Consider the following 16,273-nt stretch of genomic DNA (forward strand, 5'->3'; position numbering starts at 1 on the left):
TGAAGTGGCCCAATGAAGATTGCTTGACCATTTTTAAGTATTTTAATTTTTTTGTATGTCATTGCCCTATAGTCGAGAAGTTCAAAACAGTTTTTTAAAATAATTTATCTTGCACTTTTACTGGATGGCGGCCATATTCATTTGTAAGCGTGCAACGATTTTTCAGTCTGAAGACATTAGTGAAAATTGGAATATCTCTGCACTGGATTAAGTTACAACATTGAAATTGACATGATTGTTTTTAGAAAAGTGTCCTCTACAACATTGACTATTATACAAAATACCCTAAATTCAAAAATAACCAGTCAAAATGACCTCCAAAAATAACAAACAAGGAGTGATTTATGAGAACTTAAATATCTTCGACATTTCGCGGCCCTGTCAGCAACTGTATAAATATTAATTTTAAACGAGTGCTGTACTGGAACTCCAGATACTGTTATTCTGAAGAAGGTTGGGTTATCCCGACTGAAACTTAGGTGAATTCTAGGCTATTCAAGGATGTTCATTATTAAAATTAAAATTAATGATTTATGAGAGTGTATTTTTTTCCTATAGTTAGATATCATACACTACTAGCCTTATATCGAGCAAGAACACTTACAAATGTTTCCTTAATTTTTTATGAATTTTTGCATTTTGAAAATTTTTATTTTTTGTAAAGTTTGGGGTTAGTTATCTCAGGTTGGACTGAATATAAAAATACTATTTTGACAGTTTGTACACCTATATGATAGCAACATACTGTAAACATTTCTACATTGATACCTGACTGTGAACAAAGATATGAAATTTTGAAAATGAGGAAATAATTCACATTACTCTACAACTGATCTTACGGCTGTTGCCTATTTAAATGGTTTATTGTTTCATTGTAATAAAATTTAATTGTGACATATATTTAGTTAACGCGATCACCCAATATTCATTTAGTTTATTTATTTTTAATAATGCAGTATTAAACAATAGGAGCTTTCACTTTTGTTCTTTGGTAATAAAAATGCCCATTTATGTTTAGGTTTGTTGTCAATAAAGCAGTACATGATTGCTGAGTGTCACATAGTAGAAGTACATTATTGCTGGGTGTGGCATTGTTGTAGTCAGTCTGTTCTGAAACCTTTGTTGGAGTGGATGTACATACTTAGAGAGTGTAGAACATGTTACGTGCTTTGTTCTGTGTGTAATTTGTAATTAATTGTGAGAGATTAACTGGAATGCAGTAACATGTATGAACAGTGCTCTGTTAGACAGATAGCAAGTGAAGTGTGTCACAAAACAGTTTATGGTTCAGTTTCAAAAAACTTGAAAAATTTCAGTGACTTTGATAAAGTTAGACAAACTTTGTTTAAATTTCGAGTAAGTTCTTCTGTAGCATCAGTGTTTGAGTATCATGTGAAGAAATATATTCTGAAGCACGGCGACATTTTTGGAAGAAAGAGCTGTGATCCACTTAAAGTTCATAAAAAGCCTATTATTAAAGGTTTGAGAGAAATAAAAATTGAACATTTGTTCTTGTTATGTGAGAGTGAAAGAGCTTCTCAAGTGAAACACAATGTGATTCCTGGAAATTCTCTGTGCCCAAATTGTTACTCAAAAATATTTGTTGTGAATCCAGAACCAATATCATGTAACCTTGTTAATGACATTTATATTCCTAATGAGGAAGCTGTTAGCATATTGGATTTTGCTTGTTCTAAGTTAGACGTATCTCCTGCATTGAAAATAATAAAATTAAGTAGCAGTAAAGAAAATCAGCTATTGAAAATAAGGTACAACAAATTTCAGACAAAATTAGAAAAGGCTTGGAATCATGCTTTAATAATACGGATACCAACATTGTTTCTAAAGAAGAAGAAAAGCGACCACCAGCATCATCTGACACTGAATATTTGAGCTTAATAGAGAAGTTGAAAATTAAACATTCAGTGACATCTAAAGAGGAAAAAACTAAAATTTTAAGTTTGCTCCCTTACTCATGGTCAAGAGAAAAATAGATCACGGATTACACATTTCTCATCATTTGGTTAAACTAACCCGAAAATTAGTGAAAGAGCAAGGCATTCTTCCAGTTTTAGGAAAGAAGAAAGGAGTAGATGTAAGTGAAGAAACAATTAAAAAGATCCAGCAGGTTATTGAAGGTGATGAAAACAGTAGAATGTGCCCAGGTTGCAAAAAAGTAACAAAGCAGAAACAAGTAGTGCTGTCAAATTTAAATGAACTTTATGCAGCTTTCAAAAATTCCCATCCTGAATGCAAAATTGGAAGGTCAACATTTTTTGGTCTTCGCCCTAAGTGGTCTATTTTGGCTGGATCCTCAGGGACACGCTCCGTATGTGTTTGTTTATATCATCAAAATGTCAAAGTGATGATTTATGGTGCAAAACTCAGTGATCTTAACTACAAAGAGTTACTAGTGACACCAACAGTTATGACTGCATGATGAGTTTGTGTAATAAATTCCCTGGTAAGGAAACCGTTTTTGAATTGTTTCAGGAATATGATGATGAAATGCCAGACAGTATTACCTTCAAACATTGGGTCACAACTGACAGGGCAGAGATGATAACAGTGGTTACATCTCAGTAAGAGTACTTGGAATATTTAATTGATAACTTACAAAAACTCAAAAGTCATCAGTATGTTCCTAAAATCCAAAGTAAGTTTTTGAAGGACAAAAAAGCACAACTTCATGAAACTGAATGCATAGTGCTAGCTGATTTTGCAGAAAATTTTACATTTCTGATTCAGGATGCAATAGAAGGGTACCACTGGGTCAATTACCAGCAACAGTGCATCCATTTATTCTCTACTTTAAAAATGAGAAAGATGAAGTTTTCAGTTCTTCAATTTGCATTCTAAGTGACTACTTGGAGCACAACACTTTGCCTGTACATTTGTTACAAAAGTACGTGATAAATTTCATAAAAGAAAATTTTCCCTAGGTTGAGAAGCGGATACTTTTCAGATGGAAGTGGTAGGCAGTATAAGAACAAACAGAATTTTTCAAATCTATGCAACCACGAAGTAGACTTTGGATTGGAGGCTGAATGGCACTTTTTTGCATCTTGCCATGATAAAAATGCACGTGATGGAGTAAGAGGTACAACAAAATGTGAAAAATAAAGCCAGCCTACAAAGACCAGCCACAGACCAAATTCTCGCAGTACAGGACGTGTATGTCTTTTGCAAGGATAATATTAAAGGCATTACCTATTTTCTGATTAAGAAAGAAGTGGTTCTGCATATGAAAACAACACTTCAAACCAGATTTGAAAACTGTTTAGCAATAAAAGGAACAAGGCATTTTTACAAATTCCTTGGCATTGCAGAAAACTTGGTTGCATGATGTGTAACATCAGAAACCAAAATTTATGAGGATTATTGTGGTAGTAAAAATACATCTCTGTCCTTAATGTTGAATGACATAGTGGCATGTGTGTAATGGACAGTGGTGGCTTGCAGAAGTTGAAAGATTAAGTTTGGAATACAATGATGTTTTTGCGCATATTTACCACCCTGCTGGCCCAAGAACATAAATCAAGAAATCTGTTAGTGACAAAGTTTGGATACAAATGAAAAATATTTTCAGGAAACTTTCAGTGCTTGAACTTACTACAGCAACTGGTAGGGCTTATTCTATATCACAGAAGCTGTTTGAAGAAATAAGTGTTCTTAACATTCACCAACAGGTTTAGGAACAGTCGCACCTCGAAGGATGTTAATTGAAAATATTTGTTTTAAGTATGTCAGAATAACATAAATGTTAATTTCAGTGAACTTTCCACTTTTTGTATATAAATCAACACCTTACTTCAATAATAATTGATTATATCCTGCCAATATCACACATGAATAGGCAACAGCCATGAGATCAGTTGTAGAGTAATATGAATTATCTCCTCATTTTCAAAAATTCGTACATAGCCAGATATCAATGTTGAAATTTTTACAGTACGTTGCTATCATATAAGTGTACAAACTGCAAAAATCATACTTTTATATCCAGTCCCATCTTAGATAACTAACTCCAAACTTAAAAATATCAAATTCCAAAAATTCATTAATAATTAAGGAAACATTTGAAAGTGTCCTTACTCTATATGAGGCTAGGAGTGTATGATATCTAACTATCCCCCCTGCGGGTCCAGGGATTAGAATAGGCCTGTCGTAAGAGGCGACTAAAAGGAGTCCCTCCCCCTCAAGGGGGTAGTTAGCGCCTGCGTCCGGAGACGTACGGTTCCACGACCTCTATTTGCGGTCATTTTGCTTTTTCACTTCTCGTTTCTTCCTTCCTTTGGTTGGTTCCTTTCTTTGCTCTTCTCCACCTCACTGTCTTCCTTACTCTTTCCCTTGTCTTCTTCTCCTTGCCTTCTCATTGCCTTCTTCTCCTTGCCTTCTTCTCCTTGCCTTCTCATTGCCTTCTTCTCCTTGCCTTCTCATTGCCTTCTTCTCCTTGCCTTCTCTGGTCTCCGCCTCGGCATTTGAGACAGTCTGTCCTCTCTCTCCCTCTCTCTCTTCTTTTTCCTCTTCTTCCTTCCTCCCTGTGCGTGCCTGAAGGCCAACCCACGCGTTCGCACGCGTAGCCGGTGACGGGGTAACGTGTAATTCCCCGCCCTGGGTAGACATGTAAGGCACGCACGTACCCCCTGGTAAAGGCCAGGCCCAGGGAGGGGTGATTGCCTGAGCTGATACCTTCTGACCATCCCCCCTGCGGGTCCGGGGATTAGAATAGGCCCGAGGTATTCCTGCCTGTCGTAAGAGGCGACTAAAAGGAGTCCCTCCCCCTCAAGGGGGTAGTTAGCGCCTGCGTCCGGAGACGGACGGTTCCACGACCTCAATTTGCGGTCATTTTGCTTTTTCACTTCTCGTTTCTTCCTTCCTTTGGTTGGTTCCTTTCTTTGCTCTTTACCATCTCACTGTCTTCCTTACTCTTTCCCTTGTCTCCTTTTCCTTGCTTTCTCATTGCCTTCTTCTGCTTGCCTTCTCATTGCCTTCTTCTGCTTGCCTTCTCATTGCCTTCTTCTGCTTGCCTTCTCATTGCCTTCTTCTGCTTGCCTTCTCATTGCCTTCTTCTCCTTGCCTTCTCGTTGCCTTCTTCTCCTAGCCTTCTCGTTGCCTTCTTCTCCTTGCCTTCTCATTGCCTTCTTCTCCTTGCTTTCTCTGGTCTCCGCCTCGGCGTTTGAGACAGTCTGTCCTCTCTCTCCCTCTCTCTCTTCTTTTTGCTCTTCTTCCTTCCTCCCTGTGCGCGCCTGAAGGCCGACCCTCGCGTTCGCAAGCATAACCGGTGACGGGGTAACGCGTAATTCCCTGCCCTGGGTAGACATGTAAGACACGCACGTACCCCCTGGTAAAGGCCAGGCCCAGGGAGGGGTGATTGCCTGAGCTGATACCTTCTGACCATGCCGATTGGTCCCTCCATCTGTTTCACGGGAGGTGTGACCTGAGGTGTAAACATTCACCTAAGGCGGGAGTGCCCTCTGAGAGGGTCCCCACAAGGAAGGAGCGCGCCATCGGAGACGCTGGCAATCATGGGGGATTCCTCCGCAATGGATTTCACTCCATCTCTCTCGACTTCTGCCCAAAAACGGAAACTTGACCAGCCACCAGTGACCAAAGTACTACTGCCTGCCCCACAGTTCCGCGTCGTTTCTCGATCTGAGGACCTAAAGGATTTTTCCTCTGTCAACCCTTTCGTTACCCAGAAGGGCGTAGATGCCATAGCCGGATCTGTCAAATCTTGTACCAGGTTGCGTAACAGTACCTTCTTACTAGAAACTGAGAGCGCCTTTCAGGCACAAAAACTGCTTCGGGCCACACTCCTGTACACGTTCCCTGTCCGGGTGGAGGCTCACCGAACTTTGAATTCGTCTCGTGGTGTGGTCTATACTAGATCCCTCGACGGATTGACTGACGAGGAGATTCAATCTTTCCTCGCTGAGCAGGGCGTGACGGCTGTCCATAGGGTAATGAAAAAGGTCAACAATGACCTTGTACCGACCCGGACACTTTCCTTGACCTTTGATAGTGTTAAGCTGCCATCGCGCATCAAGGCGGGCTACGAGGTTATTTCTGTTCGCCCCTATGTCCCGACACCTACGCGCTGCTACCAGTGTCAGCGTTTCAATCACACTCGACAGTCTTGTTCCAATGCGGCTAAATGTGTCACTTGTGGTAGGGATGCCCATGAGGGTGACTGTCCACCTCCGTCTCCTCATTGTGTGAACTGTGAGGGTGACCATGCCGCATCCTCCCGTGACTGTCCTGTCTATAAGGACGAACGCTGTATCCAAGAAATTCGGGTCAAAGAGAAAGTGTCCACCTCGGCTGCTCGCAAGCTATTGGCTAGTAGGAAGCCCACGCTGCTCCCAGCGGGGAAATACAGTACTGTCCTCGCCTCTCCTCGGACTACCAGGGAGGTGGCAACCCAGACATGCGATCTGACCTTCAGCACCACGGTCGTCCGTTCGGCCAGTGCTAAGATCGCGCGGTCGACGTCTCCTCTTCCTCCCATCACCCCACAGACACCAGCCCCTTCATCAGCTTCTGCTAAAACGAAGACCCAGAAGTCAGATGCACGGGCCTTCAAGAAGGAACTGCCCCGTGCAGACTTCCTACGTACCTCGACCTCCCAGCCTTCGACCGGTACTTCCACCAAACGACCTTCCAAGAAGGCTCATAGGAAGCACAGTTCTCCTTCTCCGCCACGGCGCATTTCTTCTCCTGCGCCACCCAGCGGTTGCCGCCCCAGGCCGTCATCCGTTTCGCCTGGCCGCACCGCTGGTAGCCGAACATCTGGCCGTTCACCGGCGGAGGAAGCTCTCCCTCCCGGCCATCTTACCAAGATGGCCGATGAACCTATAGACCCAATGGACGATGACTGTCCGCCTACTGATAGCGGCGGCAGTGCTCGCTCGAAGCCAGGCCCTCAGCGGCCTTCGATGTGACCCCTTCTTTCATCTTCCTTTTCTTCTTACGATGGCACTTATTCACTGGAATATTCACAGCATTCGCTCCAACCGAGAGGACTTGAAGTTGCTGCTCCGCTTGCACCGTCCGCTCGGCGTAGCCCTCCAGGAAACGAAGCTACGCCCATGCGATCAAATTGCCTTGGCACACTACACCTCTGTGCGTTTTGACCTACCCCCTGTGGTAGGTATTCCGGCTCATGGAGGGGTTATGTTGCTGGTCCGGGATGATATTTACTACGATCCCATCACATTGCACACCGGCCTGCAGGCAGTTGCCATCCGCATTACTCTCCCCGCTTTTACATTTTCCATTTGTACCGTCTACACTCCATCGTCATCTGCCGTTACCAGGGCAGACATGATGCAGCTTATTGCTCAGCTACCTGCCCCATTTTTGTTAACTGGAGACTTCAATGCCCACCATCCCCTTTGGGGCTCTCCGGCATCCTGCCCGAGGGGCTCCCTGTTAGCAGACCTTTTCAACCAGCTCAATCTTGTCTGCCTCAATACTGGCGCCCCTACTTTTCTTTCGGACACATCTCACACCTATTCCCATTTAGACCTCTCTATATGTACTACCCAACTTGCACGCCGGTTTGAGTGTTATGCACTTTCTGATACATATTCGAGCGACCACTTCCCGTGTGTTATCCATCTCCTGCAGCATACCCCCTCCCCGTGCTCATCTAGTTGGAACATCTCCAAAGCAGACTGGGGGCTCTTCTCTTCCAGGGCGACCTTTCAGGATCAAACCTTCACAAGCTGCGATCGTCAGGTCGCCCACCTCACGGAAGTCATTCTCACTGCTGCTGAATATTCCATCCCTCACCCTACTTCTTCTCCACGTCGCGTATCGGTCCCCTGGTGGACCGCAGCATGTAGAGACGCTTTACGTGCTCGTCGACGTGCTTTACGCACCTTTAAACGCCACCCTACAGTGGCGAATTGTATCACTTATAAACAATTACGTGCACAGTGTCGTCGTATTATTAAAGAAAGCCAGCTGGGCTGCTTTCACAAGCACCTTCAACAGTTTTACTCCTTCTTCTGTTGTCTGGGGTAGCCTGCGCCGGCTATCTGGCACTAAGGTCCACTCACCAGTTTCTGGCTTGATGGTCGCGAATGACGTCCTTGTGGCCCCGGAGGATGTCTCCAATGCCTTCGGCCGCTTTTTTGCAGAGGTTTCGAGCTCCGCTCATTACCACGCTGCCTTCCTCCCCCGCAAACAGAGAGAGGAGGCTAGGCCACCTAACTTCCGCTCCTCAATTCGTGAAGGTTATAATGCCCCATTCACCATGCGGGAACTCGAAAACGCACTTGCCCGGTCACGGTCCTCCGCTCCAGGGCCTGATTCTATTCATATTCAGATGCTGAAGAACCTTTCTCCTGCGGGTAAAGGTTTTCTTCTTCGTACTTACAATCGCATCTGGACTGAGGGACATGTTCCCGCATGCTGGCGCGAGTCTATTGTTGTCCCGATTCCTAAACCGGGGAAGGACAAGCACTTGCCTTCCAGTTATCGACCCATCTCGCTTACCAGCTGTGTCTGTAAAGTGATTGAGCGAATGGTTAACTCTCGTTTGGTTTGGCTGCTCGAGTCTCGACACCTACTTACCAATGTACAATGTGGATTTCATAGGCGCCGCTCTGCTGTTGACCATCTGGTTACCTTGTCGACCTTCATTATGAATAACTTCTTGCGGAAGCGCCCGACCGCGGCTGTGTTCTTTGATTTGGAGAAGGCTTACGACACCTGTTGGAGGGCGGGCATTCTCCGCACCATGCATACATGGGGTCTTCGCGGTCGCCTCCCTCTTTTTATTCGTTCCTTTTTAATGGATCGACAGTTCAGGGTACGTGTGGATTCTGTCCTGTCAGACACCTTTCACCAGGAGAATGGGGTGCCACAGGGCTCAGTTTTGAGCGTCGCTCTCTTCGCCATCGCGATCAATCCAATAATGGATTGCCTCCCAGCTGATGTATCAGGTTCCCTTTTTGTGGACGATTTTACCATCTATTGCAGCGCGCAGTGTACACGTGTCCTGGAGCGCTGTCTTCAGTGTTCTCTTGACCGTCTTTACTCCTGGAGTGTCGCCAATGGCTTCCGTTTTTCTGCCGAGAAGACGGTCTGCATTAACTTCTGGCGCTACAAAGAGTTTCTCCCACCGTCCTTACGACTCGGTCCCGTTGCTCTCCCAATCGTGGAGACAACAAAATTTTTAGGTCTTACATTTGACAGGAAACTTAGCTGGTCTCCACATGTGTCATATTTGGCTGCCCGTTGTACCCGTTCTTTAAATGTCCTCCGTGTTCTCAGTGGTATGTCGTGGGGAGCGGATCGAACCGTCCTACTTCGTCTATATCGGTCGATCGTCCGCTCCAAGCTAGATTATGGGAGCTTTGTATACTCCTCTGCATGGCCATCCATCTTACGCCGCCTCAACTCCATACAGCATCGGGGTTTACGACTTGCGATCGGAGCGTTTTATACTAGTCCCATAGAGAGTCTTCATGCTGACGCTGGCGAATTGCCACTCACCTACCGGCGCGATATACTGCTTTGTCGGTATGCCTGTCGGCTACTGTCAATGCCCGACCACCCGTCTTATCGTTCCTTTTTTGACGACTCTCTCGACCATCAATACGGGTTGTATGTCTCTGCCCTGCTACCCCCTGGAGTTCGCTTTCGTCGCCTCCTTCAACACCTTAATTTTTCACTCCCTGCAACCTTTCGAGTGGGCGAGAGCCACGCGCCACCTTGGCTCCAGGCTCAGGTTCGCGTCCACCTTGACCTCTGCTCGCTCCCGAAGGAGGTTACCCCCGGTTCAGTCTACCATTCCCGTTTTATCGAACTTCGTTCGAAGTTCATTAATATGACCTTCATTTATACAGATGGCTCTAAGACCAATGACGGGTTGGGTGTTCCTTTATTGTCGGGGCACAAAGTTTCAAATACCGGCTCCATGGCCTTTGTTCGGTCTTCACAGCTGAGCTCTTTGCCCTCTACCAGGCTGTCCTTTACATCTGCCGCCACCGACATTCTGCATATGTCATCTGCTCCGATTCCCTGAGCGCTATCCAGAGCCTCAGTGATCCGTACCCGGTTCACATTTTCGTGCACCGGATCTCTTCAGCAGCTGGTGGACGTCGGTTCTCCGGTTAGCTTTATGTGGGTTCCTGGCCATGTCGGTATCCCTGGGAACGAAGCTGCAGATGCCGCGGCCAAGGCTGCGGTCCTCCAGCCTCGGACAGCATCTTGTTGTGTCCCTTCGTCAGATTGTAGCAGGGTAATTTGTCGACGCATTTTATCGCGGTGGCATGCCGATTGGGCTGCACTTACAGACAACAAACTTCGGGCCCTGAAACCTCTTCCCGTGGCTTGGACGTCCTCCTCACGCCCTTCTCGGCGGGAGGAGGTCGTTTTGGCCCGGTTACGAATTGGCCACTGCCGGTTCAGCCATCGCCATCTGCTGACGGCTGCGCCGGTGCCGTTCTGCCCCTGTGGGCAATTGCTGACGGTCAGCCATATTTTAACGGTCTGTCCGGATTTTAACACCCTGCGTCTTGATCTTGGCCTGCCATGTACTGTAGAAGCCATTTTAGCGGATGACCCACGAGCAGCTGCTCGCGTTCTTCATTTTATCAATTTGACAAACCTCTCTAAGGACATTTGATGATGCTGTTTTTTAATCCTATGCCTGTCAGTCTGTCTTTTATCGTGTTTTCCCTTTTAGTTGTTGTTTTAAACTTGTGCCTCGCGGTGCATTTTTAACGTAGTCAGGGCGCTAATGACCATTGAACTTGTGCGCCCTAAAACCACAAAAAACAAAAACAAAAAATATCTAACTATAGGAAAAACCTCTCATAAATCACTCCTTGTGGTGTTTTTATTTTATTTTTTTATTTTGTTTTATTTTTTTTGGGGGGGGGGGGGGGTGTCTAAAAAGTGGATTTTTGAAAATTTGGATACCTAACTTTGGAGGTCATTTTGACTGGTTGTTTTTGAATTTAGGGTATTTTGTGTAATAGACAACGTTGTACAGGACACTTTTCTAAAAACAATCATGTCAATTGCAATGTTGTAACTTAACCCAGTGCAGAGATATTCATATTTTTGCCAACGTCTCTAAACTGAATCATCACCACACACTTACAAATGAAAATGGCCACCATTCAGTAAAGGTGAAAGGTAAATTTTTTTAAAAAAACTGTTTTGAACTTCTCAATTACAGGGTAATCACATATAAAAAAAATTAAAATATTTAAAAATGGTCAAGCAACCAACTTAATTTTTATTGGACCACTTCATTTGGATTGACCCTGCGGAGTAAATAAAATCTCGATCGAAAGTGACTCCCACACGACAATGAAGAAAATGATATTAATCAGTGGGACGTCCGAATAAATAACTATAATATTACGAAAAGGGATAGATTGTTACTCATCATATAGAGGAGACTCTGAGTCACAGACAGACACACTGAGAAGACTGCTATACATTTAAGCTTTCAGCCAAAAGGCCTCCTTCCGAAGTTGAAAACTCACACACACACACACACACACACACACACACACACACACACACACACACACACACAAAAAAAAAATTAGAAGCTCTGTATTTTGTTTGTGTGTCAGTTTATCTTTCAGTACATCAGTTATACTGAGAGGCATTACAGTTAATTTTTCTTACAGTGGTTTTAGTAATGTAATGTAGATAAACCACTATTCTAAAAAAAAAAAAAAGTGTAACATTCTATGTATAGAGATCACCCTAAACTAATTGACACATGTTACATTGTAATGAGAGACCAAGAATAGAGTGCATGTGCTTGTGTGTGTGTGGGCATGTGTCCCTGTGCATGCACACTAGTTAAGTAAACAAAACTCACCAGTATTAGTGACTAGTATTAAGAGTTATACCAAATTAAATAAATCAAATAAAAACATGGCAATGTTGATAGATGGAAGATGTGATGGGAATGATGTGCTGTGTGAGCTGGTTTTGAAAGACTGTTTTGAGTTTTATAATAATCTCTTGGATGTTGCCATCCGATTTTGAAATTCTGATGAATATAATAGGACCAGTTGTTTCTGGGAGAGAAAAACAGTTCCTGTGAAGCAAAGATTTTATGGTATGCTTTGTCCCCCCTCCCTCCCCCCACCCCCAGCAGGAGATACCTTTCAAAGCCTTGCATATTTTTTCCACATTTCAAAGGCAGCTGTATCTTAGATAGGGCATGCAGTTTGTGAAGCTTTGGTTGAAGGTAATTCATTTATGGTAACTCCACCAAAACGTTTGATCATACATTTATTTTTATTTGCATTTAAAAATTAATTCATATTATTTTCAATAACACTTCTTCAGCCTGATGGTCATTAATGTGATGGGGGATATCTGCAGTTGATGATTCCCTCATCCATGTTTACTACTGCCTGCTTCCTCCTACATAAATTAGCTTCTGCGTCAAAGAGAGTGTTGTACATTCTTTTTTGCTGTCACCGTCCTTTCATAGGGCGGCAGCTCACGCAGTGCATTGCTTTTTTGGCCCCCCCCCCCCCCCACACACACACAAAAACCACAATCCTAAATCTCTTCACCCGAAGTGTACTTTCCAGTACATTTGTATCACAGCTTCTCCATTTCTTCTTTAGAAATCTCTTGTGAGGCCTGAAGTGAAATTTACATGTTTCAGATGCTGGTGACTGAAGATGAATGGCATGCAACAGAAATTGTTTTCTGCCAGGTACTCAACTTCCCCTGTTGTGTGGGAACAGTTGATGGGAAGCAAATTTCCCTACAGTGCCATGTTCCTAGTGGGAGAAAATTTTGCAGTTACACAGGGTCATTTATCTGTGTGTTTCTTGCTGCTGTTGTTGTCACTAAATACTGATATTGGCTGCCAAGGAATGATTTCAGATGGAGGTGTTCTGTGAACCCTTGCCATGCCATTTAGTTTGATGAAATCCATGCCCAAGCTATTGGGGATGAACTATGTGAACCGGGCCAGGTGATGTGCAAGTCAATCGCAATACAAACCGATATAAGGCTGCCTGTTACATAGCTACATATGTTTTTCATGTGATACTACTCTTGACACCCCCCCCCCCCCCCCTCCCCCATGAACCATGAACCATGGACCTAGCCCGTTGGTGGGGAGCCTTGCGTGCCTCAACGATACAGGTAGCCGTACCGTAGGTGCAACCACAATGGAGGGGTATCTGTTGAGAGGCCAGACAAACGTGTGGTTCCTGAAGAGGGGCAGCAGCCTTTTCAGTAGTTGCAGGGGCAGCAGCCTGGATGATTGACTGATCTGGCCTTGTAACACTAACCAAAACGGCCTTGCTGTTCTGGTACTGCGAACAGCTGAAAGCAATGGGAAGCTACAGCCATAATTTCTCCCGAAGGCATACAGCTTTACTGTATGATTAAATGATGATGGCGTCCTCTGGGGTAAAATATTCCGGAGGTAAAATAGTCCCCCATTCGGATCTCTGGGCGGGGCCTCCTCAAGAGGACATCATTATCAGGAGAACGAAAACTGGTGTTCTATGGATCGGAGCGTGGAATGTCAGATCCCTTAATCGGGCAGGTAGGTTAGAAAATTTAAAAAGGGAAATGGATAAGTTAAAGTTAGATATAGTGGGAATTAGTGAAGTTCGGTGGCAGGAGGAACAAGACTTCTGGTCAGGTGACTACAGGGTTATAAATACAAAATCAAATAGGGGTAATGCAGGAGCAGGTATAATACTGAATAGGAAAATAGGAATGCGGGTAAGCTACTACAAACAGCATAATGAAGATCATTATTGTGGCCAAGATAGACACGAAGCCCACGCCTACTACAGTAGTACAAGTTTATATGCCAACTAGCTCTGCAGATGATGAAGAAATTGATGAAATGTATGAGATAAAAGAAATTATTCAGGTAGTGAAGGGAGATGAAAATTTAATAGTCATGGGTGACTGGAATTCGATAGTAGGTAAAGGGAGAGAAGGAAACATAGTAGGTGAATATGGATTGGGGCTAAGAAATGAAAGATGAAGCCACCTGGTAGAATTTTGCACAGAGCACAACTTAATCATAAATAACACTTGGTTCAAGAATCATGAAAGAAGGTTGTATTCATGGAAGAACCCCGGAGATACTAGAAGGTTTCAGATAGATTATCTAATGGTAAGACAGAAATTTAGGAACCAGGTTTTAAATTGTAAGACATTTCCAGGGGCAGATGGGGACTCTGACCACAATCTATTGGTTATGAACTGTAGATTAAAACTGAAGAAAGTGCAAAAAGGTGAGAGTTTAGGGAGATGGGACCTGGATAAACTGACTAAACCAGAGGTTGTACAGAGTTTCAAGGAGAGCATAAGGGAATGATTGACAGGAATGGGGTAAAGAAATACAGTAGAAGAATGTGTAGCTTTGAGGGATGAAATAGTGAAGGCAGCAGAGGATCAAGTAGGTAAAAAGACGAGGGCTAGTAGAAAATCTTGGGTAACAGAAGAGATAATTGATGAAAGAAGAATATATAAAAATGCAGTAAATGAAGCAGGCAAAAAGGAATACAAACGTCTCAAAAATGAGATCGACAGCAAGTGCAAAATGGCTAAGCAGGGATGGCTAGAGGACAAATGTAAGGATGTAGAGGCTTATCTCACTAGGGGTAAGATAGATACTGCCTACAGGAAAATTAAAGAGACCTTTGGAGAAAGGAGAACCACTTGCATGAATATCAAGAGCTCAGATGGAAACCCAGTTCTAAGCAAAGAAGGGAAAGCAGAAAGGTGGAAGGAGTATATAGAGGGTCTATACAAGGGCGATGTACTTGAGGACAATATTATGGAAATGGAAGAAGATGTAGATGAAGGTGAAATGGGAGATACAATACTGTGTGAAGAGTTTCACAGAGTACTGAAAGACCTGAGTTGAAACAAGGCTCCGGGAGTAGACAACATGCCATTAGAACTACTGACGGCCTTGGGAGAGCCAGTCCTGACAAAACTCTACCATCTGGTGAGCAAGATGTAGGAGACAGGCGAAATACCCTCAGACTTCAAGAAGAATATAATAATTCCAATCCCAAAGAAAGCAGGTGTTGACAGATGTGAAAATTACTGAACTATCCGTTTAATAAGCCACAGCTGCAAAATACTAACGTGAATTCTTTACATATGAATCAAAAAACCGGTAGAAGCCGACTTCGGGGAAGATCAGTTTGGATTCCGTAGAAATATTGGAACACGTGTGGCAATACTGACCCTACGACTTATCTTAGAAGCTTGATTAAGAAAGGGCAAACCTACGTTTCTAGCATTTGTAGACTTAGAGAAAGCTTTTGACAATGTTGACTGGAATACTCTCTGTCAGATTCTGAAGGTGGCAGGGGTAAAATACAGGGAGCGAAAGGCTGTTTACAATTTGTACAGAAACCAGATGGCAGTTATGAGAGTCGAGGGGCATGAAAGGGGAGCAATGGTTGGGAAGGGAGTGAGACAGGGTTGTAGCCTCTCCCCGATGCTATTCAATCTGTATATTGAGCAAGAAGTAAAGGAAACAAAAGATAAATTTGGAGTAGGTATTAAAATCCGTGGAGAAGAAATAAAAATTTTGAGGTTCTCCGATGACATTGTAATTCTGTCAGAGACAGCAAAGGACTTGGAAGAGCAGTTGAATGGAATGGACATTGTCTTGAAAGGAGGATATAAGATGAACATCAACAAAAGCAAAACAAGGATAATGGAATGTAGTCTAATTAAGTCGGGCGATGCTGAGGGAATTAGATTAGGAAATGAGACACTTAAAGTAGTAAAGGAGTTTTGCTATTTGGGGAATAAAATAACTGATGATGGTTGAAGTAGAGAGGATATAAAATGTATACTGGCAATGGCAAGGAAATCGTTTCTGAAGAAGAAAAATTTGTTAACATCGAGTATAGATATAAATGTCAGGAAGTCATTTCTGAAAGTATTTGTATGGAGTGTAGCCATGTATGGAAGTGAAACATGGACGATAAATAGTTTGGACAAGAAGAGAATAGAAGCTTTCGAAATGTGGTGCTACAGAAAAATGCAGAAAATTAGATGGGTAGATCACGTAACTAATGAGGAGGTATCGAATAGAATTGGGGAGAAGAGGAGTTTGTGTCACAACTTGACTAGAAGAAGGGATCGGTTGGTAGGGCATCTTCTGAGGCATCAAGGGATCACCAATTTAGTATTGGAGGGCAGCGTGGAGGGTAAAAATCGTAGAGGGAGACCAAGTGATGAAAACACTAAGCAGATTCAGAAGGATGTAGGCTGC

The 16,273-nt window shown here is 43.6% G+C and overlaps 1 protein-coding gene across 1 annotated transcript in view; it reads left to right on the top strand.

Moving 5' to 3' along the window:
• LOC124777933 (succinate dehydrogenase cytochrome b560 subunit, mitochondrial-like) overlaps window positions 1–16,273 on the top strand; it is a 61,924-nt gene that overhangs the window by 35,314 nt on the left and 10,337 nt on the right. The window lies entirely within an intron of this gene.

Source organism: Schistocerca piceifrons, chromosome 2, assembly GCF_021461385.2.
Source record: "Schistocerca piceifrons isolate TAMUIC-IGC-003096 chromosome 2, iqSchPice1.1, whole genome shotgun sequence".
NCBI classification, from domain to species: Eukaryota; Metazoa; Arthropoda; class Insecta; order Orthoptera; family Acrididae; genus Schistocerca; species Schistocerca piceifrons.